General features: G+C 52.3%; 1 protein-coding gene and 1 long non-coding RNA gene across 21 annotated transcripts in view; one reads left to right on the forward strand and one right to left on the reverse strand.

The window, feature by feature from the left end:
* The window catches only part of ATP2B2 (ATPase plasma membrane Ca2+ transporting 2), a 424560-nt gene that overhangs the window by 173035 nt on the left and 225653 nt on the right, over positions 1 to 25872 (reverse strand). Inside the window, exon 4 of one of the 19 annotated variants that reach the window (XM_045493787.1) lies at positions 19414 to 19506. The exons of 17 other annotated variants lie outside the window; for them this stretch is intronic. The gene's annotated coding sequence lies outside the window, so the exon portion shown is untranslated. Of the gene's footprint in view, positions 1 to 2321; positions 2463 to 19413; positions 19507 to 25872 lie in introns of those variants that run through there. One more of the 19 variants, XM_045493788.1, reaches the window with a different exon arrangement.
* LOC123605975 lies at positions 13975 to 25864 on the forward strand. 2 transcript variants are annotated; one of them, XR_006716032.1, is made up of 3 exons: positions 13975 to 14272; positions 24745 to 24956; positions 25537 to 25864. It is a non-coding gene; the product is annotated as an uncharacterized LOC123605975 (long non-coding RNA). The 2 variants fall into 2 exon arrangements; XR_006716031.1 differs by having other exon boundaries at positions 13978 to 14272; positions 24748 to 24956.

Below are 25872 nucleotides of genomic sequence, written 5' to 3' on the forward strand. Positions count from 1 at the left end.
TTCAGTCTCTCTACAGCATGAGCCACAGGCAGCTTTTGTGATCTGTGGTCTGGAGAGAACTTGGGGGCTGTTGGCAGTGTCCTGGACCCGAGCTCTGAGAGACTCCCTCCAGTGTGCAGGTTTCCTGGTGCCAGAGAAGTGGGGTGGTGGGACTGGTCCAGACTCCTGGTGGTCTGGGCTGTGGGCAGCAGCTGCTCCTGCCCCCTCCTCTGTCCCCTTTCCAACTCTGGGCAGCCTTCTCCACAGAACATCAATAACCTGACTCCAGTCAGAGCTCCCTGGGAATCTGGGCTGGCCCTCGCCTGGCCGGTGTCCCTGTGTCCTCACAGGTAGTCCCCTGAGGGGTAAGCCTCTCCCCAGTGCCCACAGAGGCACCTTCACTCCCAGGGCAGATGTCTGAAAGCTGAGGGGTGGATGTGTGCATGAAGCATCCGCAGAGGTGCCGCGTCTGTGTGCCTGGGCTGTCTTTGTACATATGCAACCTACACTCCCCCGTGGGCACATTCCAGCATGCTGTGCGCCTGCTAATGCATGGAAGGGCATGCAGAAATGGCCTGTGGGATACCACAAATATGTGCTTGTCATTTTCACATGGGGGCCAGCCCTCACATGGCCACATGCCACATTTGTGGCTGCTGCAGGGCACCACGTGCAGGCCAGTTAGCCCACATGCAGCCTCCTGCATTCCTGTGTTAGAGCTATGTGCATGTGTGGGTATGCTGCATTCACAGGTGTGTGTGTGTGTGTGTGTGTGTGTGTGCGTGTGCGTGTGTGTGCGTGATACATTCATGTACATGCTGTGGTTTGCAGGTGAGCAGGTGGTATCCAGGGATTTGAGCTGTATTCACATGTGCTGAAGTGTATCTATGGGCACAGGAACTCTGTATGTGTATATGATTTGAACACATACAATACACTACTATGTGTCCTGTATTTGTATAAGTGTATCTGTGGCTGTGTACATGCCCTGATGAGAATGGGACGGGGGGTACAAAGGTAGCTAAATAATATGGGCCATTTGCATCTTTCCTGAACTCCCCCTGCAGGGTTCCCTCAGAGCCGTCTTAGCCCCCTCCCTGCCACTGCTCCTTCAGCGAAGTTAACAGGCGGAGGCCCCTGAGGCCTGCGCTCCAAGCCCCCTCCTACTGCACACGTCAAAGGAGAATTTCTCCGGATGGCGCCTGCAGCTCCTGGAAATGCCCCAAACGTCAGCTCTGCCTCCTCCCAACGATTTGGAGAGCAATGCAGGCAAGGAGGGGAACCCATTCTGTGCTGGGCGAGGGGCGCTCAGCGTCATGCCAAGACCCTCTGCTGGCTGAGCCTGCCCACTCGCTTACCCTTCTGAAGGTCGAGCCTGGCTGGGCCTCTGTGTGGGGGCCCCAAGACCCCTGGGGCACTTGCCTGACTAGGGCAGGCCAGCCCCAGAGACCCCTCTCCATACAACCTAGGTGACCAGAGGACAGCCATGCATGGAGTGACCCCTTGGCTACAAAGGGTGGCTGCGCAGCTCACCCATGGGGAGTGCAGAGACCCCCTGATGGATTTCCTCAGTCTTGACCCTGCAGGGGGCAGGGAGGAGCCCCAGGTACCTAGCTCTCAGCCAGAGGCCACCCAGACTGGCCGAGGAACTGGGCATCCGGGCTGAAAGTGCCAACTCCACCACCCAGCATGACTGCTGCAAAATGGCCTGGCCACCCCACTCGTGCCCCCCTCCTGACCATCTTGGGGACCTGGGGACTCATCCCTGCCACCACATGCCTTAGCTGGCCTGACCTGGTGGTCCTGGCACACTGCAGCCCACCCTGCCAGAAGGACCCTCTGTGGGAGTCTCCCTCTGCCTCTTTCTTGCAACCCAGTGGGGGCCGGCCAGGAGGCACCCTCTAGTCCTCTGCCTCTCCCTGGGACAAGCTCAGAGGGAAGAGAACCTTGCCCCCTGCTACCGGCTTGCCGGCCCTTGCATAACATCCATCGGGGGCATTTGCTGAGCAGAGGCTGCCGGCATCTACCTGAGACCCTGGGCATCCGCTTGTCCAAGGCCCCCTGCTCAAGTCCCCAGCACCCCCGTCCTATCCCCCAGCACACGGACCCTCACGCTAGTGTCTCCCTCGGCGGCGGCTCCCAATGCAGCCTCAGCTGCTGCCAGATAAACAAGCCGGGCTCCCACCAACCACCCCCCCCCCCCACACTGCCGCCACCACCATCAGCACTGAAAAAAATCAAATGAAATGAAACAAAATAAAATGGGTGAGGGAGGAAGGGGAGAACGGAGTGGGGCGCTTTTTATTTTTTATTTTCTCATGCTGGGGGATGCCGGTACTTACTTGGCTACGAAAATCACCACAAATCCGGCACGGTTTCCAGGCGGGCAGCCCCGTAATCGCGGTGCGGCAGCTGGTGCCGCGGCTGAGCCCAGCCAGCGTGCCCGGGTCCCTCTGCAGACTGTACCATCCTGCCCGAGCAGGTGGGGGGGCGGGGGGGGGGGGGCGGAGGCGCCGGCGCCGGCTTCTAGGAGAGCATCTCGCTGGCAAAATGCAATCTCGGGGGAGGCAGAGGCCGCCCCTGCCGCTGCGCTGCCGGAGGCTGGGGGAGGGGGCGGAGGACGGAGGACAGAGGGAGGGACGCGGGGAGGGCTTGTTCTGGTGGGGGGACTGGGGGAGGAGAGTGGGGGCGGGGGTGTGTGGACCGAACCACCACGGTGTTGTTTGCGGTTTTAATTCCTCCCGTGGGATCATGAGGAACTGAAGCTGGCAGAGTCCCAGGAATATGCCTGCTCCCCCAAAGTAGGAGGGAATGTCAAGGGCATGGTGAGGGTACTGTCGGGGCTGAGCCTGAGTGGAGGGCGTCCTGCGACTGATGGTGGTCGTCGGGAGACCGTAAAAGGGGAGAGGGGAAGATTTTGCTCAAATGGCCCCAGGTCACCCCCTACTTTCTGAGGGATTCCTTTGGCTATGCAGGGGCTCTGGTGTCCCCCTCTTTTTGGTCAGGGCACCCCCAGACCAAAGGGGGGCAAAGGTCACATGGGGGAGAGCAATGGACTCCACAGAGACTAAACACATCTGTGGCTGCAGGTCCAACATAGCAGAGCCGGTACTGAGCTCCCCACTGCCATCTAAACGCCACCCGGGCAGCCCTGTAGCCCTACCTATGGGTACTCCCACCTGCCTGGGGGCTGCAGGGCTGGCAGAAGACCCCTTCAAGACGCTAGGCCGTTTCTCTGCTCACAGGTGCACACCGGCAGGGGTGTCTACAAACGTCTCCTGTATCCACTTCATCTACAGGGACATCTGTGATGAGTTGGGGGACTGACCATACTGGGGTTGGCTGGCCACGTCCAGAGACTCCAGGGACCCCCAATAAGGAGTCTGCAGGAATGCAATCCCCCCCACCCCACCCCCCACCCCAGCCAACCGCTCACTTCTTCCTGCCTCATCTGCTGTTTAAGTTCAGACCTGCTGCCCCTTTAAATCCAGACTGGTGGGAGGACAGACCCAAGATCAAGGTTAGGAGGTCACAGTAGGTGAAGGGGCTTCTCTTGGATTCTGAGGCCTCCCTTTCCACTGCCCTACCCCCTTAGAGGAGGGGTGCCCTGCTTGGGAGGACAGCACAGAAAGTGGGAGGACCTTCAGGACTACTGTCTCAGGGCACCTGTCAGCGTGGAGGGGGCGCATACTGGAGGAGGGTCAGGGCTGGGGGTGGCCCCAGAAGGCAGCTCCAGATCGAAGCTGCCTCCTTCCCCTGTCCCCACCCCCTGCCCAGTTCTGAGCTGCCCGCCTGAGCCTGAGCGTCCCGAGCTGCCTCTCCATCCCTGGGCTGGCACAGAATATCAATTTGTCTCGTTAAGCTGAAAGTCTGCACTGCACCAAAATCAGAACCTGGCCGGGCAGAGGGGCCGAGGGAGGCAGAGAGCTGGGAGCGAGTGCCAGCGGCAGGGCCTCTGTCAGCAGGGCCGTGCTGATACTCCTTGCTCTTTATTTCCCTAACCCCATCAAGGGGTCCCATTCTGCTCCTGGGCCAGGCAGGGAAGACACTCGGCTGGGGTTCCACCTAGGACACAGCTCAGAGAAGCTCTTGCCCCCACCAGTGGCCCGGGACAGGGAGCTTCCATGTTGGCTCCTTCTTGGGGGCACAGATGAGGGGCTCCACTGGTCCCCCTCTAGGTAGACCTCTCAGTCAGATCCCACCTTAGGAGAGGCCAAGCCAGGGGTCCCCCACCCCTTCCCCAGGGTCTAGGGGCAGCCTCTCTCCTCCTACACAGGGACAAATAAGAGTGTTCTGAGATGGCCGGGGTGAGGGTGGGCAGTAAAGGGGCAGAGGGCGAAAGGCTCACTGCAGCTCACGTCTGGTTGGAGTAAATGTGTCCATGCCAGGAATCCCACCGTTATTTCTGCGACATCATTGGTGGGCAGAGGTGGTGGTGGGGGGGGGGCGGGGGGAGGAAACCACTTTTCCTGATTACAAAACAAACAGCCCCACAAGGGGCCAGTTACGAGCCACCACTGCCACAGCAATAATCCTTTCAGCGTCCAGCACACTTTACAGTTTGCAAAGCCCACTGCAAAACAGTGAGTTGTTTGATCCTACCACGATAATGACTGCTGTGAGCACCTGAATTACAATGAGAAATTTGTGTGTGGTAGCCAAGGTAAGGTCTCTCAAGCCAGGAGGGGGTAAATCAAACCTGTGACCTAAGCCTGAGGACGCCAGGCCCATGGCTCCCTATCTGTGAAGGCCAGCAAGGTGTGGGCCGGGTGGGAGCCCCAACACTCATCCTCTTGAAAGTCCTGAGTCCTGCCTGCACGCTGGCCCCTGTTTAGGGTGCACTGGGCCCTCACCAGCCAACACCAAACTCTCAGGAGCTCGTGGATTTTTGTTCCCAGAACCTAAGACTAGAATGGACATCTGGTTAAGCTCCCACCTCCTTGGTATTTCAGGCCTTGTTGTGCTTCAGCCTCTGTGTCTGTACCCCAATTACAGGCTGCCCCCTAACTTCCGAGGCAGCCCAAATGTCGACCCGCAGAGTCTGAAGGTTTTTCAGTATGTTTCACCCATGAACTCCTATTCGTCCTTCAAAGTCCAGCTCAAATGCTGCTTCCTCAGATAGTCCTTCCTGATTCCACCAAAAGAACCAATTCATGAGTCTGGCCTGGCTCTGAGCACACGGCATTACGATGGTCTACACATCTGTCTCCCTCACTGAGCTGTGACCACTTCAGCTATGTCTCCAGAGCCCCAGCTCCCGGCATGTGGTAGGTGCCACAATAAAGCCTTGAATGAATCCAGTGCTGTGTGATTTTGATTTATCACATGTCAGAACCAGAAGGACCTTCATGGGCTCCTAACCATTTCTCCCATTTTACAGCTGAGCAAACTGAGGCCTCAAGAAAAGGACGTAAGTGGCTTGCCCAAGGTCACCTAGCCACAGACATTCGTCCCCTGCCCTGCTCCCTGTGCCTCCCCTAGGCAGCAGGCACACCTAGGGCATCTGGCCTGTCTTTCCAGGATATGCTGGGGGGCAGGGGGTACTGGGCAGGCAGAGGTGTTGTGAAATCTGACAAACAATGGTGCCAGTGTTGCAACTCCGGGAAGGTTAGAAACTACAAGGCAGGGTCACCCACGGGGAAGAGGGGGAGAGAGGCAGGAGGCTGGCCAGGAGGATTACTGATAGCTTCTGCCTCCAGCATGATTTGGCTTATGGTGAACAAGGATTGAGGGTTAGGGTTGGGGGAAGGTATGAGAAATAGAGCAGGGCTGAGGGGAGAGCCAGCCCAGTCTGATTTTCAAACAGTCTTTAGTTGTCCAGACCATGTCTTGGGGGAGAAATCCTAGAGCCAGAGAGTAGGGGAAGTAGAGGGTCAGTCTACCCAGGGATAAGGGTAGGGATGAGGTCCAGTCTGATGAAGGCAATTTGCATAAAGGAGACAGATGAGGTAGGTCCAGACAGGTCTCAGGGAGGCAGAATCAAATGCAATCAGACGCCAGCTGTGTCCTTTCTGGAAGACACAGGTTCTCTTTTGCCTCCCCCTCTTGAAGGGAAGTAGGAATGAGGACCACATCTACCCTTGCCTCGTCCAACTCAGGGTCTTTTGATGCCTCGACAGGGGTCCTGGGGCAGGTTAACCGTTGTCACAAAGAGCTGCTGGCCGGAGCTCTTGGAGGATGAGAAGCTATTTCCAAAGGCCCCTCACATCGCTGCCTTGTCTGGCCACACATCACCTCAGGAGAGACTGGGCTTCTTCCCATTTTATAGGAGGGAAAAATGGAGGCTCAGAGACCTCAAGTGGCTTGCTTAGGAGTTACAGAGCCAGTGAGGGCCAAGGTCAAGATTTGAGCCCAGATTGGACCCACTTGAGTTTGAGACCGTTCCCTCTGTCCTTGACTAAATTTACTCTAGTTTAAGGCATATGACTCATGCTCTCCTAGGACCATGACCTTGAGGGGCCATAGAATGTGTGTCTGGGGACTATGTGCCCTGGCTTCTCCCAAGTCTCTCACCCACCTTGGGGCCCTATACCCATCCCACAGAGGTCCAAAACTTCCTCAGCCAACCCGATCTTGGTTTGGTGGTCAGTCAGATCTGGATTCAAATCCCCGCTTTCACTTACTGGCAGTATTTGGGCCAAGGACTCAACTTCCCTGAGCTTTCTCATCTGTAAAATGGGAATAATAATACCTATTTGGCTGGGTTGCAGGCTAACGGAAAATGGCAGCTGTTATTAATAGAATAAGCACAGAATAAACACAGAGGGTGAGATTCTCCAGAAGGCCCCTGGGAAACATTGTGGCGGTGTGTGTGGGGGGTCTCTTCTAGCCCTTCATCCTGTTGGATGATGGCTCAGATCCCTCCCCCGTAGAGTGTGGGCAGGGCTGGCCTCTAAGAACCTGCCAATCCAGTGCAGACTTCTGACCCACAAACCCAGGCCCCCAGTGCCTGGCTCCCCCCACTGGTTCGTGCTCCCTCAGTAAGAAGGGTTCAGCCTGACTTCTAACTTGAGGCACCATTCATATCAGCATCCTACCGTACGGCTCATGGTATGACCTCCACAGCATCCTGGGAGGTAGGTCCTATTTTTCATCCCCATTTTACCGATGAGGAAAGTGAGGTAAAGCGAGGTGAAATGATGTTGCCGAAGGTCATACAGGGAGTTTGGGAAATGAGGCTTGAAACCAGGACTGCGTGAGTCCTCGTGCTAAGCCCAAGGACCCCAAAGGAGGTGGGTGTGAACCTGTATCCAGGGAGCCACAGGACTTAATTTCCCACAGGTCAGGAAAACCAGAGCCCGGAAGGCCTCCCCTAGCCTTCCAGTGGGGCAGGGAAGGTGTGTGGTGACGACTGACCTTGCTGCCCCTCTGTGAGGCCAGACGTTAGGAACAGTGGCCAGTTAGAGAGTTGGTACTTTCTCTCCTGCAAGAACACAGAGCCTGGGGAATCAAGAACTATTATGGGAGGGCTCCCTGGGGGAGGTTGCCTTTTCCAGGCCTGGGGAACATGGTCTCATCCATGCTATCCCTTTGGTTAATGCACATGCAAACACACTGCCCACTCCCATCTGTCCATCCTGCCTCCTCACCTTGGTCTCCCTCCTCCTTCTCCTGCTATCCTTCCCCTGCTTACCCATCCCTGCACCTCAGAGAGCTTCTCAACTCCTCTAAACCCTCTTTGGCTTCCCTGTGCCCTTAGCATAAAACCCAAAGTCCTTCCAAGGCTCATGAGGGGCTCATGAGAGGCTCATGACTATTCCAGACCCTCCCCATTATCCTCTATCCGTTTTCCCCCACACTAGGCCTCTCCTGATCTCCAAACACACTCTTGAATTTCCATGCCTCTGTGTCTTTGCATGCACTATCAGTTCTGCCTGGGATGCCTTCCCTTCCCGCTTTTTTGCCTGGAGAACTCCTATTCATGCTTCAAGCCTCAGCTCCAGCAACCCCTCCTCTCTGAAGCCTTCCCTGATTTCCCCTCCATCATCTCCAACCCCCAACAAGAGTTTGTTGCTATTAACCTTTTTATGTCATGCCCATCAGGTTGGGGGAAATCCTTGGGGATCCTGGGGATCTCATTTGCTTGTATCCTCAGCACTGGGCACAGAACCTCAATAAATATTGATTGAACTGATGAGTGCAGGTTTGTTGAATGAAAAAGAAATTCCCCTGGTGGTTTTGAACTGGTATTTGCATCTCTCTGTAGCTCTGCAAATATTCTTTGCACTTGCTGGAGGTCCTGGTTTAAGAGTTGCTATTTCCTGAGCCTGTCAATGAATGGGCTCTCTCTGCATGCCCACCTCGTGAAGGACAAAGGAGGACCTGAACTTCACTCTGACGTTCCTCAGTAAGGTCTCAACTGGGAATAGGATGCTTGAACCCAGGGCTGAACTCAAGGTGAATTGAACACCCAAGGAGGCCCTATCCCTCAATGCTCCCTCCCAGCCACCTATAGCCTGACATTTTACCATTAGTAATTCATTTCTTCAGGATTATTCGGTCTAAAAATATTTATTTAGCTCTCACAGAATATGAGGTACTGTGCTGGGGTTCCTAGTTGACATTTGTGTGTGTGTGTGTGTGTGTTTTCACTCCTGCCAGAAGGCTGACTCCCTGGGGAAAGAAGAGGAGAAGGAAAGAGGAAACAGAAGGAGTAGGGATGATGGAGCTAGGACTGTCAGGAGAAGAGAAAAGGGAATCTGTCATTTGCTAAGTGCCTACTATGTGCCAGGCACTTAACACAAGAGCTGTCATTTACTCCTCATTGCTACCCAGGAGAATTTAGTGTTATCAACCCTCAATTTACAGGTGAAGAATAAGCCCAGGGAGGGTGAGTGGCTTGCTTGGGGGAGCACAGCTGTGTGGTACAGGACCAAGCATTCAAACCTAGCAGTCTGCCCCACAGCCTGCCATCTCTCTGGAGGTTCTCCTCCTGAGGAGGTGGTGGGGCCCAGCAGGGAGAGAGGATTCCCAGAGAAGACGGGAGCTGAGGTGTGACAATAGAGAATACTGCAGCTGAGAGGCCCACGCACTGACTGCCGGACAGGTGGACACTGTTGGGATTGTAACCAGTAAGGGGTCAGGGACCGAAACGCACCCATTCTGGCTGCTAGTGTGTCATCAGAATAGGTTGGAGGCTGCAGGGAACACGTCAGCTATCTCCACTGAGAGCTTTCCCGTGTGCTAATGCACATATCTATGCACACACCATTAGCCTGTTATGTGGAGAGCATCACTCCACATTTTACTGACGAGGAAACTGAGATCTGGGGAGTGGAGGTGACAAGCCCAGGATCACATAGCTGGAGCCAGAATTAGAACACAGATCTTTCCCAGAAGGCTCATAGAGGAGAAGTGAGGTTATGGGCTCATAACCTTATGAGGTTTCTAAGGAGCAGGGCTCTGAGGGGGACTGAAGCCCTTATCCTGTCACTGAAGCCCCCTCCCTCTGGGAGCGCCTCTGGTTCTGTCCTCCACCGCACCCCAACATGGAACGGGAGAGGGGTGGGTCCAGAGAGATTAGCAGCCAGAGCCCCATGGACTAGCTTAAATCCTGCTCCACTCTGATGGGCTGTGTGATTTGGGGCAAGTCTCTCGATCTCTCTGGCCTCAGGCTTCTCACCTGTAAACTAGGCATAGTGTCATCAGTTTCCTGCTTCTCTGTCTGCTCATTTGTTGAGCAAATATCCACTGATGTCTACTACTTTCCAGGTTCTGTGCTCGGTGCTGAGGATACAGCAGGAAAGCCATGGTGTCTACTCTCAAGAGGATTTAGAGACAGATGCGAAATGAATCCACAAACCGATGTAAATTGCCAAAAGGGTACAAGATGAAGGGGCAGAGGCCATGAGCACATTCAGCAGGAAGACCCGGTCACCCCTGGTGGGAGTAGAGGGGGGAGTTGCAGAAGGTTTCCCCAAGGGGGGAGTCACTGAGCTGAGGTCTGGAGTCTGAGCAGCAGTTCTCTAGGCAAAAGGAGAGGTGGTGTTCCTGGCAAAGGGAATGGCATGTGCAAAGGCCCTGAGGCTAGATAGAGCTTGGCAATTTTCAAGGAACTTGAAAGGGGGCCTGAATGCCTAGAGGGGAAGAGTGTGAGCAAGGGGCAGGAGAGGAGTGGGGGACTTGTAGATCACCCTCCAGATTTCTGTCCTTATCCCTGGAGTAGGAGGAACCGTAGAAGGATTTTAAGAATTAAACAAAACGAGGAACATGAAGCCCTTGGCAAGGCACCTGCCACATGATAGAATTCCGTATTGTTAGACAGCTGCACCACAGTACATTGCACCTTCCACAGGTAACACATTCATTCAACAAACCATGATGGGGCAGACTCTGAGGCAAGGATACATCCGCAAGACAGAAAGGGGTCCTGTTGGCACAGAGTCACGGCTGTGAGTTTAAGAACATTCAATAGACATTTAGGACTCTCAAGTGCACTGGGGAATGAGGGGAGCCACCTGACAGAAGGGGAAATGGAGGCTAGGAGAGGTGAAGGGACCCCTGCCCCTGACTGTCGGGGTGACTGACGTGAGAGCTGTGGATTCAGGACTCTCAATCCAGTGCTCCCTCCAGGATGCTAGATTGCCATAAGGGCAGCTCCACTTGAGAGCCGCTGGGCAGAAGAGATGCTATTCGTACATGTTACAAACAGTAGTACTGAGAGGTAGCATTGCCTGGACAATTGCTACGTGCCAGGTACTGTTTGTTCTAAGAACTTTTCATGTTGTGGCTCATTTAATTACTACTTATTATCAGCCCCATTTTACAGATGATGAAACGGAGGCAGAGGGGCCATGTAACTAGAATGAAGCGGTCCAGCCGGCAAGGGTGTTGGGACCTGAAACACAGACCTTCTTCCCTACCCTGCTGTAAGTATAGGGAATTCTTGGGCCCGGCCAGGGTGTCCAGCAAGCGGCTGAAGGGAGCAGGGTAGAAGTGGGATGTGGTGCTGGGCCTGAGGAGGGAGAATAGACAGATGAGCTTGTCTGCCCTTGGAACACAGGCAACGCTGATGCAGCCTCAGCAGCCTTCAAAGGTATCCCGTGGGGGTGTCCTACTTTCTCCCCAGAGGAAACCCCCTTTGGGATCTGCCTACAAAGCTGGTGTATGTGGACTCATGGTCCACTGGTGCCGGGAGGTGCTACCATGCCCCCCCCCCCCGCCCCCATCATCCCTATCCTTCCATTTTATAGAAAGGGATCCTGAGTCCCTGACAGGGGCAGCCACCTGTCTTGGGCACAATGCAGCAAAGCCAGGGCTGGGAGGCGAGTGGTGGCTCCAAAGAAGCCCTTTAACCCTATAAGAAATGCCCCCCCATCACCTTGTGGGACCACCTTGCTCAGAATCTATCTTTATAAAATATGGCTCCAAAGAACACCTGCACAGGGGCCATGGTCACCTTCCAAGGAGACCCTGCATCAGTGGGGATTTCTAGGCCTGGGTGGCCCACTCCACAGGTCCTCTGTGGACAGGACTGTCCTTAAGGCTGGCCAACTCTCTCACTGCAAGGCCATGGACGTGTTGCCCCTGGAGGTGAGGCTAATTGCCATGGGCCAGAGAGGTGTCCTGCTCTCTTGGGCCCTCTTTCCTGTACCCCAGCCTCCCTGCCCTCACACCCACAGGCCAATTTGCAACAATGAGGTACAAGAAGGAAATGGAAGGGTCTTGACAAACTGTAAGGAATTGTCAGATACAAGGTGCTATTTCTTTCTGGGGTACACTGTATAGTACAGCAGAGTGCTTAGGGGTCACAGAGATATGGAATGGAACCCCAGCTCTGCCACTTACTATTGCCTGGCCTTGAGCTTGTCACTTGGTCAGTTAGAACCTCTGTGTCTAGGGGTGCCTGGGTGGCTTGGTCGGTTGAGCATCCAACTTCGGCTCAGGTCATGATCTCATAGTTTGTGAGGTCAAGCCCCACACTGGGCTCTGTGCTGATAGCTCAGAGCCTGGAGCCTGCTTCGGATTCCGTGTCTCCCTCTCCCTCTGCCCCTCCCCTGCTCATTCTCTCTCTCCCTGCCCTCCCCTCAAAAATAAATACAAAAAATTTTTTAAAAACCTCAGTTTCTATATCTGTGAAGTGGGAATAATAATATAATTGATCCAGTCTTCCAATAAAATGAGAGAGAATATGAAGATATCATTGGTTCATTCCTTCAGCATTAATTTAACACCTACTACATGCCTGGTGGTATGGGGACTGCTTCTTGGAGCAGGGCTTTGTAGGAGGACACTCAGTTGCAAAGGAGAGAAGGAAGAAGCAAGGGTTTGGAGATCCCTGTGGGGTGCCAGGGGTGTGAGGGGAAGGTGGTGCTCCGGCTCTGTGCCGTTCCCCTGTGGGCGTTGTCTCAAACCTTTTGGGACTTCTCCCAAGGGTGGGTGACCATTTCCTCTGGGACCTGGGTCAGGCCTCTCAGCTCCGGCCCCACAGAGGAACCCACCTATGAACCTCTGTCTGAAAATCCAGCCCCAACTTAGGTTCCAGAACCTCTCTGGCTGGAGGCTGGGTGGTACAGGGCTGGGGTGTGGGCACGGAAGTCACACACACCTGGATCCATATTCGGGCGCTGCTACTCACTGGCTGTGTTACCTTGGGCAAGTCGCTTCACCTCTCTGAGCCTCTACTTCTTCATCAGCAAGCTAGAGATAACGCCTACCTCAGAGGACTGTACTGGGTATTGAAATACTACATGTAAAATACTTGGCCTGTCGTGTATTACATGCACAACTAATAGCAGCTTAAAATGACTCACATGCCCCTCCTCTGTTCCCTTAAGTAAGCAGGACATAGGCGTCCTAGCCTAGGTGGCTTGGCGTGTGGCAGTCTTGACCGATGGTGTTCTGGAGTTGCGCTGGCTCCTGAGAGCTGATAGCATGTGTAAGTGATGTCACGGGGGTAGCTGTAATCTGCCAGGGTGGGAGCATTTACACCATGGAAACTGGCAAACACCACAAAGCAGGGCGCCCACCTCCCTGAGAGCTGGTCATTAAATGTTCACCAGCACACCACTGAGCCCTGGGCAGGAGCTCAACACCGCTGCCTGGAGTCCATTGCCTTGCAGTTCTGGGGACCCCTTTCTGCTCTGGTGTCCTTTGACCTGCCCCTCCAGCTGCCCTTGCCCATCCCAGCACAGGTAACCTGCTCTTGGGACTTCTCTCCTACCCCCCTGCCATGGGCTTGCCAAGGATGGCCACCCAGCCCAAAGGGATTTCAGTGTCAGACGAGGTGAGCCTGGCCAATTACCTTCTCTCTTCCTCTCCCCTTGGCCACTCTCAGGGCTGAGCCCTTCCTAACCCACCTCCTCTCTTTTGTTTTAAAGTTTATTTGAGAGAGAGACAGAGAGACAGAGACAGAGAGAGACAGAGAGAGAATCCCAAGCAGGCTCTGCACTGTCAGTGCAGAGCCTGATATGGAGCTTGAACTCACAAACCACGAGATCATGACCTGAGCTAAAGTTGGACGGACACTCGACTGACTGGGCCACCCAGACGCCCCCCAACCTACCTCCTCTTAACCTCTATCACCCCAGCCACCACTTCCTCACTCAAACTCCCATCCCGAGGGGTCCACAATGCCCAGTGCCTATTTCTGTGATCTGTCCACATCTACCCCTCTTCTTCCTCCAGTCCCATAAGGCTGCTAGCAGCCAGCAGACTGCTGAATCTGGGGACAGGTGACCCGAGGTGGTCCTGCTCCTTTTTCCCCGAAGCCTTGGGCAAGCTGCTTCTCTCCCAGAGACTCTACAACAGGGACAGTGATAGATGTCAGGGCCCCGCCATCAGTCAGGCGCTGAGCCACTGGCTTCACTGGCCAGTCTCATTCCTTATTTTCTCATCTGAAGAATGGGGACAATAAAAATGTCTCCCCCAGGGAACTGCGTGGTGATCCCAAGCAATAGCTTTTGTGAAATGGGCTCACTGACTATGAAGTGCCATGCTAACGCTGTTATTCTACTTTGAAGGGCAATGCTTGTTTAGATCTCCAGGTTTTAGATATGTGTGTGTGCATGTGCATGTGCGTGTGTTGAATGCCACAGCCGTGTTATTTATAGTCAGCTCTCATACAGGTTTTTATCATTCCTTGCCTGCGCGGCTAAAAATAACAAATGACAAAGGTCATGTCTGCTCCTACCTATTGGAGGAATCTACAAAGAATGAAGCTTTTGATTCACTGACTTGGGGAAGTGAGAACTTTCCTGCCGGCCACAGCCCCTGGAATTCTTCACCAGGTCTCGCTGGCCCATGCCAAGGACATGGGGGAAGCTCAGGGAGGTCTGCCTGTCTCTCTGGGAGGGTGAGTTCTGGACTGTCACCTCTTCTACCAGCCTGGGGAGGACATGGGGGAACAACTGTAGATTAAAGGGCGGGAGTCCTAGGCCCTGGTTCCAGGGGTGTGACATGGGCCTCAGTTTCCCTGTATTCAAAATGAGAGGGGTGGAGAAGGTAGGTGCTGAGAACGGTCTCCTGACCCTAAATGCAGAGGCGCTCTAGTCTGATCTCCCTGCCCTCCACTCTGCACCACCGTGGACTCACTGAATATCTACCGGCCCCTGTTAGTGATAATAGCATTGAGGATTCCTGTGATCAGAGCCAGTATTTGTGGGGTGCTGATGACGTGCCAGGCACATGCCTTTAGGTGGAGTAAACTCACTGACTCTACACACCCACCCGGGGCAAGGAAACTTGGCATCCCCATCTGACAGAGGAGGGAGGGGACAGAGCCCCAAAGGTGAGGTTGCATGAGTCCAGCTGACACCAGGCAGTGATGGCTCCAGAAAGTGACCGGGTGTCTGCTGTCTGGGCATGTGCTTGGCACCAGGTACTGAGCTGGGAACAGCAGGCAGGAAGACTGACACACCCAGAGCTCACTTTCCCCATTACCGAGGGAGCCATGGTCCCAGCTATGATGACTCTCATGCAGTGTGGGGAGTGGCAGTGGAGGGACGAGGGCCTGGGGCAGCCTGGAGGAGGATGCCTCCGTATGGCCCCATGGAGGCACCAGTGAGGAGCTCACTTCACCTGGTCCTTGCCAGTGGAAAGGTGAAGGGGAAAAGCATTCCAGGCGGTGGGCACAGCAAGAGTGGGGCAGGGGTCAGGCGCAAGGGCAGGGATGCTGGGAAGGTGGGGCTGGGGAGTGGGGTGGGAGACACAGAAGGCAACTAGAACCCCACAGCAAGGAAATTAGCATTTTGCCCGTGGGCCAGAATCCCCCAGAACTTAGTAATGGTGGTTGCCAATTCCATGAGTATATATTTAAAAAAAAAAAAATCAACTCTCTCTTAAAAAAAAGTATACACCTACTTGGTATTATCTTAAGCATATACAGCCACGAGATCATGGATTTGCTTTGCCAGTTGTATTTTTCTCCTAGCATGTTAAAATAAGTGCACGGCTATTAAAATAGAAAGGACACACTTGTTCACTCCCCAGAATGGTGGCCTGAGTGTGCCCTTTGGGAAACACAGCTTGGCCTCAGCCTGCGGGTGGTTGTAGGTGGCTGATCTGATCTGGGTTGCAGTAGGACTTCTCAGCGATGAGAAGGGGCAGGAGGACATTCCTGGGGGTGGGCCCCCACCCCTATGGCCACATCTTGGGGTGCCAGCATGCCCCTAGCTGAGCACTGCTCATCGCCTCCTTCTCGGCCTCAGCTCTCTGGCTTCCCCTGAGCCCGGGAGAGCTCAGTCCTGGATATACTCCTTTCCCAGCCAAGAGCTTCTGCGGCCCGCTCTGACCTCAATGACTAACACACATTCCTGGCCTAGTTAGAAAGCCCCTCGCCTCTCATATTTATAGCCACCTCCCGACTCTGCTTGAGCCTCTGAGGGAGGCCTGGGCCTTCTTAGCCACCCCCGCCCTGCCCTGAGTCTTGCTTGTCCTGACAGACATTGTCAGACTCTCTTCTTTGAGAGAGGAGTGGAGTAAGGGTTTCATTCTGAGTGACAGCGGCCAAGTAGCTTCTCCTCCGCATACCTCATCCATAAGATGAGAGGCATCAGACCACCAGGTTGGGCTGGCTGTGGTGAGGAGTCAGTGAGATCCTGGTTCTGAAATACCAGGAATGACGAATGCTTGTGGACTGCCCATTATAGACTGGGCCATATTCTAAGCTCTGGACACATACCAACCCATTTAATTCTCATAACAACCCTATGAGGGACAGACTATTATTATCATGCCCGTGTCGCAGGGGAAGAAACTGAGGCACAGAAAAGTTAGGTAACCTGTCTGAGGCTACACGGCTAGCTGGGATTCAGAGTGGACTTCAGACTTGGCTCAGAGAGTGGGTCCTCATCCATACAGTGGACTTGCCCCCCATTTGTTCCCTGCCTTTGGGATCTCCTTACTTAGTTGAGCACATCACCCCCTGTCTGCAATAAAGTGAGTGGCTAGGGCAGCCACATAATGGCCTCAGGCATTTCCCCCTCCGAGGAAGTTGGTGAGGACAGGGCTCATGAGGGAACAAAGCAGGAAGGGGCTGAGAATCACAGCTGGGACTTCTGTCACAGCACCTCTCTTTATACTGGGGGACTCTGAGTCCTTTTTTTCTGGGGAAAAAAGGAAGAGCAGGCTGGTATCTGGTGGCAAGTGAGAGGGCGGGCCATGGAAAGGGAGCCCTCGGTTGCCACGCCTCCAGCCCCACCCACTTCTGACTTCTTTGGTCCTTGCCTCTCAAAGGGGGAAAACATACAATAAATTTTATTCACCTACAGGTTTTAGGTTGAATGAGTCCCACGAGTGTTTATAGTAGCCAACAGGGATTCCAAGAGGGACAGGAGAACTAATACTCTCGGGGGTTTACTCTGCATGGTGCAAAGGAGCAGTTGAGGAAATGTCCCATCTTGCTGCTCTTCCTAAAATCAGTCCCAAGAGATAAAACCCTGTTCTCAAACTCAAAACTTCAAGTCGTGGTTTCAGGATCCTGGAGTGGAAGAAAGGTGTCGGGCTGCCTGTCCTTAGCCAGAAAATTGATGGCCGACCCTGATTTAATTAGCTTTTCCTTCCAATGATTTAGGGAAGCCTGTAATTAGCTCAGGGGCCCAGAGGGAGAGGCTGGGTGTGGGAGCCAGCACGGGAGCAGGCAATAAGGGGTGGAGGTGGGGTGGGGTGGGGGCTAGTTTGAAGCTCAGACTCCCAGTCCTGCCAGGTAATGGAGGATGGGAGAACCATCTGCTTCCCATGGCAGGTGGGTAGAGAGACATCCTAAATAAATGCAGAGTGGGAGAAGGGGGCTGGGCAAGGGCAAAAGCGCGAGCTTAGAGACTGTGCCTTGACATTTTGACTTGTATTGGACCAAACTACGTGACTTCTGCAGGAGACATATCACCACGGCTTCGGAGCCAGGCACTGAGGCTGAATTGCTGCAGATAAGCTCTCCAGGGCCCTTGCAGGTGTTGTGGAGCTCCTCCAATAGTGTCAGGCATTAAAGCAGCATTTTCCCAGCTAGTAGCAGGGCGAACCCCGCTCTCAGTTCTGAGGAGGAGGCTCCCGAAACAGGGCCTGCACCTCACGCAGGTAAGGGGTCATTAGCCAGACATAGGCAAGCTCTGGCCCGAGCCCCTTGCCAGCTGGACTTCAAGGGCACACTCATCCCAAATGGGCAGATTGCCTCTCTATGGACCCCCAGCCCCTACAGGCCTGAGCTTAGTGGGTTTCCTTCTAAGCTCTGCACCTGTCCCCAGATGTTTTCACAGGGAAGCAGAGCCAGTCCCACCTTTTGGGGATTCAGCCGCACCTCTGTGTTTCCAGAGAAACACCCATAAATAAGCAGTCCAGCAATGGTGCCGAATTTATAGGCCATCTTCAAGAATAAGACCTGGGAACTGGGACCAGGAAGCCTTTCATTCATAAACTTTCAACCTGAGAACTTTCACAGACACTAATAAACCCACAGCCAGAGGGTGGTTTAGTGATTATGGATGGGTGTTTTAATCCTTGAGGACAGTTTGTTCTTGATCACTGAGCTGCCCGTGGATACTCTTTTTTGAGGTGTTTTGCGGACATCGTTAGCCCTACCATGGCCAGTCAATATAGGAGCAGTGTGGAAATCATGTAAAGTGACAGTGGGAAAAGAGGTAATACTGCATAGATGTTTATAGCCCGGGTGCTTGTGTTGTCTGGGATATAAAGACAAATAGTGAGTGCCTTAGGGAATTTGGTCTGTGTGTGAGCAGAGAAGTCGGAGGTAGCCATGGGCCACACAGGTAAGGAGCAAGCGCACTTCCTGACACCACCTTCAGAATGCCTACTATGTGTCAGGGACCATGCTACGTGCTTTCACACGCATCATCTCTAACTCCTACAATAACTCTGCTAGGGAGGCAGTATTAGCCCATTTATAGCAAACATTGGGAGGTTACCTGCCCAATGCCACCCAGCCAGAATGCGCAGAGTTTGGACTTGAATCTAAGTCTGTCAGATACCAGAGTCTGTGTTCTTTCACACTTTACAGAGGTGTGCTGGTGGGGTTGGAGATTAAAAGAAAGGAGGACTAAATGGGTGGGCAGGGGGCAGAAAGGAAAGTAGATGTTAAACTCAGGTTTTTAAATGTATTCTGTGTACCTGCTATGAACCAGGCCACCGAGATGAAAAGGACATAATGCCTGTCCTCTAGGGGCTCATGATCCCGTGTACGTGTACTGCTAAGCCCTATGTGACCAGTCTTCCTTTCCAGTGTACGTGTACTGCTAAGCCTTACTTGAAAAGTCTTCCCTTCCCCAGTTCAGCAGCTGACCCTTCTACCCTGGACCCCTTCTCCCCGAACCCTTGACTGGTTTCTATCCTATTCTCTACCCCCAGCAATGTCTGCAGCCCCAGCCTCGGACTTGGGAACTAGTCTCATTGGTTGTTTGTGGGATACCCATGCTTTGCTTCTCAGCTGCTTTGCTTATTCCCTTCATCATAACAATTCTCTATGTGAGGCTCAGAGAGGTTAACTAGCTGGCTCAGAGTCACACAGTTAGGAAGTGGAAGAGCCAGGATTTGATCACATATCTATCTGCCTCCACAGCCTGAGGCTTTCTCTGTGATCCTGTCTCCCCTGTGACCATCATGCCCATTTCCTTTCTATCTTCCAGGTCATTCCACTGGAAGTGACTTGCTTTGAGCAGAGCCTCTGCTGAAACCGGCTTTGCACTTGTTAGCTGGAGGGAGGAGATACATTTTGGAAAGCACCCAAGAAAAAAGACACTCGAAATAACTTTCCTTCATGGCTCCTACTGCCAAAATGCACTGAGCCCCAAATGGGAGCAGGCCTCTGCAAGACTCACATTGATGCTGTCCCTTTGGCTGGGGTTTACAGCTGACAGTGCACTTTCCAAGTATTACCTCATAGATCCCCACAGCAGCACTGAGATGGGTGTCCTGAACCTCCTTTTACAAATGAGGAAGCTGAAGGCTCAGGATGGTACTGGGACTCGCTCAAGGTTGCGTCCCTACCTGGGGGTGACCTTGGATAAGTCATGTTCCCTCCCAGAGCCTCAGGTTCTTCATCTGCAAAGATGATGATGGTGTTGGCTTCCCAGAGTTACTCTGAAGGTTAAGGAAGAGAAAATAGGTGGAAGAGTCAAGCACAGAACCGGACCCACAAGAACTCCTCCACAGCTACTAGATGCGTTAGCTCTCCACACAAAGCGAACTCTCCACACAATCATGCAGACCGAGTACAGAAAGGCCAAGGGTGAAAGGTTCTCAGGCTACTCCTGTACACACAGGCAGGCTGGCCGCTGCTGACAATGATTAACAATGGCTGATTTTTATTGTTTAATCCTCTGCACATGCTGTCTCATTTCACCCTCATCACCAGCTGCAGGAAGTGAGTACAATATTTATCCCCATTTTACAGATGAGGAAATGGCGGTACAGTCTGGTTAAATACATGGGAGCCAAAGAGAACTTTTTCAGTAAGAAAGAAAAGATAACTCAAGTTCAGAGTGTGACAAGCCTGTAAATTAACTCTCTTCCCCAAAAATACTCCTCTAAAACTTCTCTCCAGAACATGACTCCCCTCTTTTTTTTCCTCAAGCCCTCTAGCTATCACGTAGTGACTTCTTTACAACAGAGCTCCTCCCTTAGTCACCACGGAGTGGCAAATGGTAAGATTCAGGAACCCCCGGGAATCCCAGGCCCTTACCTGCTAAGCCAGGGACGAGAGTGAAGCTGGAGCTTTATACATTGTAAGTCTCTGCTATGGCTTTGGAAGTGGAGGTGGCTCTTGCTTCACACTCAGCTACACCCCTGATGCATGGTGCAAATGGTATTTAATTAACAAACATCAGATTTCAAATATGCTACTAAAAGAAACCCTGGCCTGGAGAAAATTCCCCTTTTAGCTCTCTTCCCTCACCTGGTCCAAAGTCTGATTGATTACCTGGGGAACCCTGTGGCTTGCAGCCAGGAGAGGGAAACCAGCATGTTGCCTGTTGACTGCACTAAGTGGTCAGACACAACAGGTTCAAGCATTTCTCTCTGGGCCTCAGTTTCCTTTCCTCTAAAATGCAGGAGAAAAGTAAAAGAAAGCAAACTGGCAGGACTGGACTGGGGTAGAGGCTGCAAACCAGCCACTTGGGAGAGCAGCCAGCTTAAAATAAATTTGTTTGTTTTGCTAAGAGCTTAAAATAAATTTGAACTAAGTGCCAATGTTTAAAAATTGGGAAACTGCATAAGAATCCAGATTTCTGGCTTCTCTTAAAATATTGCTCAAAAAAGTGCTGCCTATCCTGGGGTTGGCTGGAGGTAGGTGAGGCCACAGAGATGGGCAGCTGGTCACCAATTCAGCCCTCTCCCCATGTGACTTCATTAAGGCAGGTTCTCACCTGGATTCAGCAGGTGAGTTAACAATGCCTGAACCTCAATCTCTCCTGAAAGTTGGGGCCCTTCCAGGGAAGAGACTGGGCTTTTGGCATAAGACCTTTCTTCTATTTAATAAACACTCCTTATATGCCAGGGGTTATTTTAAACATGCCAGGTATAGTCCTAAGTGCTATACACACACCAATGAATTATTTCGTTCTCATAAAACCTCGTGGAGTAAGTATGATAATTACCACACCCATTTTACAGATGAGGACAGAGGCACAAAGATGTTAACTCACTTGCCTAAGGCTACATGGCCAGTAAGTGACAGACTTGGAGTTTGAACCCTGGCAGACTGGTTCCCAAATCTGTGCTCTACCTGCTGTATAATGCCACTCACCCACCTTTTCTGGGTTAGTGGCCACCTTTTCTGGGTTAGTGTATGGCTTCGTCTAAGTTTCCATGTCCCGATATGAAAACTAAGTCATCACCCCTCTCCGCTATTTCTCTTCCCTCCTCTCCTATATTTATTACTTCCCTCCCTCACGGGTACTGCTCTTATCCCCATTTTAAGTTGAAGAAATTGAGGCACAGAGAGGTTGACTTGTCCAAGGTCATGTGGCTGGAAGCAGCAGAACCAAGGTTCAACCCAGCCAATCTGACTGCAAAATCTGTGCTCCTGGCCCCCTTTATCTCCCTCCACACACCCCTAAGAACCCACCCTTGCCACTTACTTCTTCCCGCCATTTCTTCACTCACCTATCCATCCAACACTCAACTCAGATCCTGTGCTGGGTATGGGGGACACCTATATGGTGCATCGAGGTTGGCTGGGGTGGGCAGGTGACATCCTGCTCCCAGAACAGGAACTGCCCATGACCACTCCCTCTGGAGCTGAGGCCAGTGGGAGAACTGGTTTCCAACTGACAGCCCTGGAGAGCTTAAGAGGAAGCAGCAGAGGGAAGCCGGCTGGCCCTTGCAGCTTCTTGTAGGGCAAGGCCTCAGCAAGGCACTCAGAGATTCACAGACCCTATTCTGCAGCTGGAGCACTGACTGATCTTTGGGTTCTGGCTCTGCCACTGACATGCTACGGGGGCCCTGCACAGGGAGCTTCCCCTTTCTGGGCCTCGGTTTCCCCACCTGTAAAATGGGGACATTATAGCACTGGATGTTGCAAACTGGCAGCTTAGAGGCCAGATCCAGCCTACAAACATATTTTGCTGGAGGATCTGCTGAGTGATTTTTTTTTTTTTCCAACGTTTATTTATTTTTGGGACAGAGAGAGACAGAGCATGAACGGGGGAGGGGCAGAGAGAGAGGGAGACACAGAATCGGAAACAGGCTCCAGGCTCTGAGCCATCAGCCCAGAGCCCGACGCGGGGCTCGAACTCACAGACCGCGAGATCGTGACCTGGCTGAAGTCGGACGCTTAACCGACTGCGCCACCCAGGCGCCCCTGAGTGATTTTTTTTTTTAAGTAAACTTTTTGTTTTAGAACACTTTTATATTTACAAATAAAAAATGGCTAAAATAAAAGAACACTTTTATTTTACAAATTTACAACTACCAGGTAGTTGTCCTAGTATTAAGAGCTTATACTAGTATGGTACATTTTCACAATTAATGAATAAATATTGATATGTTAATATTAACTAAAGTACATAATTGATTCAAATTTCCTTAGTTTTTATCTATAACCCCCTTTTTTTCCCCCTCCAGGATCCCACATTATATTTGGCCATCATGTCTCCTTAGGTTCCTCTTAGCTGTGATAGTTTTGCAGAATTAAAAAAAATAAATAATAATTAAATTAGAATGCCTCGGAAGGCATGTCTTGGCATACTAGAATTATTCCATGTTTTGATTTGGGTAATGGTAACACATGTATAAATATATATGTAAAAATCACCAAGTGATACATTTAAGATTAGCATACTTTACCACTTCAATGTATGTATGTCATGCCTCCAAAAAAAAAAAAAAAAAAAAACAAAAACAAAAAACAGAAAAGAAACAAAGAAAGAAAGAAAGAAAACCTGAGTGACCCTCTCCAACTTGCCAGTCTCCAGCACTCCCTATTACACTCTTCTCAGAAGTGCTCATTCCTTTGTATCATCTCCTTGGCATCTGTAATCACCACAAGGTATATAAATAAGCCTCTGCTAGTTTACTCATCTGTAAAATGGGTATAATGATATTTTCTACCAGATAAGGCTGTAGTGAAGATTAGAGAGGTAATGTACATAAAGTTCTTAGCACAGTGCCTGGTGCATAGTAAGTATTCAAGAAATAGGAACAATTATTATTATTGCTTGGGTAGTATTTACATTATTAAAATGGGTACATAACTAATCTTTCCCCTTAAAGCAAACCCAATCCTTTCCTTCCTCTGTGTCCATGCCTCCTCTTATGTCTCTGTTCCTCCCTGCCAGGGAAGGACCAAACTCTGATGGGCAGAAGGTGAAAGAGACAGGGACAAGTGTCCCACCAGAGGTGGTCCATCTGCTAATGGAACTGAGATGACTGAGGATGATTTCCAAACCTGTCCCCAAGGTCCAAGGAAACTTTGCTGGAAGTTGGAGTCCCAATTCTTCCCTTTCTTATGGAGCACCTTGGGGTATAAGAAGTTCTGCAGTTTTCAGACATCTGCCCCCAAAGCTGCATCCTGTCCCCCTCAAGCATCCCCCTGGCCAAAGATTCTGGGGACAGTGGGGAAGCTGGCGGGCTTTTGGAGGGATGCTGTGGAAATCATGGGGAGAAGGTAACCTCCTGCCTGGCTCTCTGCTGACCTAGCCTCTCGGGGGGTGCCAGCTTTTACTGCGGGGCACCCCCAGATCTGTGTCTGGAAGCAATGAGGTCAGGGAAGGCAGGTTCTCAGATGCATTTGGGTGACCTCTTGCAAACTAAGCTCTTGGTAAGATGTGCTGAGAGGTGACTAAAGAGGGTTGGCCCTCTGAGATGGCCACCTCTGAGATGGTGAGGTGAGCAGAAATCAGGGGCTGGAGGTTGGGAGGCCAGGGCTGGGTCTTGTCTTGCTCTCTGACTTTCTGTATGACTGCTGGTAAGTCCCCTTCCCTGTCTGAGCCTCCTTTTCCAATAATAATAATAATAACAACAACAATAATAACAATAGTAATAATTGTGTCCCTGATGAGTCCCAGGCCACAGACACAATAGTTATTATTGTTATTATTATTATAGTAACAACAATAGTGATAATGGTGGCAGTGATGGTGGTGATAATGGCTCCCAATTTAAGTATGAGGTAGAGAATAAGCCCTTTATGTGTGCAGTATAATTTCATGCTTGTAAGTATCCCATGAAGTCGGTCCTGTAATTGTCTCCATTTCACATATGAAAAAAATGGGGCTCAGAGGGTCAAGGACCTAAGGCTTCCCAGCTACAAAGTCTGCAGACACAGGATTCAAACCCTGGGTCTAGGTCATCTCCTTTGTGGCTACACCTATGAGATGAGCAAGCAGCCTAATGGGTCTCCTGACTTTCCTTCCAGCACTGACCCTGCAGCTCTGAAGGCTGGTCCCGGGTCTGGGGAGCAGCAGGGGGCAGGGACGATGCTCTGAGCTCCAGAGCACTTACCTATGCTAAGGTCTCTATGGTCTCATCTGACCTTAGCAACGGCCTTACGGAATAGGGACCGTTGGCACCACCTCCATTTACAGGGTGGGAAACTGAGGCACAGAGAGGCAGAGGTAAGCGTGCAGTCACACAGGTGTCAGGGTTTGAACCTGGGCCATGTGGCTCTGGAGCTCATGCTCTTCTATGCTTTAGCAGCCCTCCGGAGGAGGGGGGCCTGCAGAGCTGAGTGAGGCCAGAGACCGTCCCCCAGGGGGGGCTCCTTGTCAGTCTGCACAGGGCTTGTCCAGACCAGGCCTCACCCTCCAGCCTGCCTCCTAGCCCAGGGCTCAAAGGTTTACAAGTACTCCCTCTTACATGACGAAGCTGTTTCCATCTCAGCAGCTCCCCCTGCACTGGAGACCCAGGCCCTTGAGCAGTGCCCCGTGAACCCATTCTCCCATACCTGAGCTGGAGATGGTGGTGAATCCCCCGGTGTCCCCGATGAGTCCCAGGCCACAGACACAACCCCCGACTCCGACCTCTCGGCTTCAGCACGGACAACCACCGCAGAGTGGCTACACCCTGCAAGGTGGCCACCAGATCCAGTCCAGGTGCCAGTGGGGCTGCCTAGCTTTCTGGTCTTGGGAGCAGTGATCGGGGAGGGGGGTGGGGAGGGGCAGGGAAGCATGGCTGGCCTCCACAGTGCTGTGTGCTTGGCAAAATAGTAGCCTCTGCCAAAGGCAGCATGGATGGTGGGTGTTTCTGTGCCCCCGGCTTCCTTCTGGGCCACGTTCACTTGAGGCTTCTGATCCTATCAGTGGGACTCTGGCTGCTCCAGTCCTGGTTACCTGGAAGTCCTTTTGTTCTGAGGACTCCCTGTACGACTGGCTGGTAGAGAGTGGCCCTGGGACCATGAGGAAAGGGCAGCCACCATGTGTCCACCTGGCCGGACCCAAGAACGGAGGCTTCCAATGAAATGGGCCATGTGAGTGTGAACGCTGGGGACAGGCCAGGCAGGGAGAGGTGGGGAGGGCCTGGGCCAAACACCCCGGATCTCGCCTCCTCCAGGAAGCCTCTCTGGACTAAAGGGAAGAGAGGTGACAGAGTCCCCCACCCACCTTGTCTCTCGGCCCCACGACACCCCTTGCTTGTTCCCTTAGAACATGCCCATCCTTTTCTCTCTGTTTACAGAGCACGGGAAGAAACCGTGCATTGTTTCCCGTCTGGCAGAGCAACGTGACTGGAGAGAGAGCACTTCCCACAGAGTGGTTTCCTGGCTTTTACAATCTTCCCCTTTGTGTGTTGACGTTCTGTTTTATTTTAAACTTTTCAGGTGTGAGAAACTCACCCCTATTTTGTTTTTCACTTTTAAGTGAATGGATAGTGTGCTAATCACAACAGTTCCTGTTTGACAAATACTAGAACATCTATGCTGCAAACATATTATTTAGTCAAGGTAGCATCTTCCTTTCCTTTCCAGATTTTTATTTCTTAAAATACAGTTTAAATCACACAGGTACCGATGAA

This window comes from Leopardus geoffroyi, chromosome A2 (genome assembly GCF_018350155.1).
Source record: "Leopardus geoffroyi isolate Oge1 chromosome A2, O.geoffroyi_Oge1_pat1.0, whole genome shotgun sequence".
Taxonomy (NCBI): Eukaryota; Metazoa; Chordata; class Mammalia; order Carnivora; family Felidae; genus Leopardus; species Leopardus geoffroyi.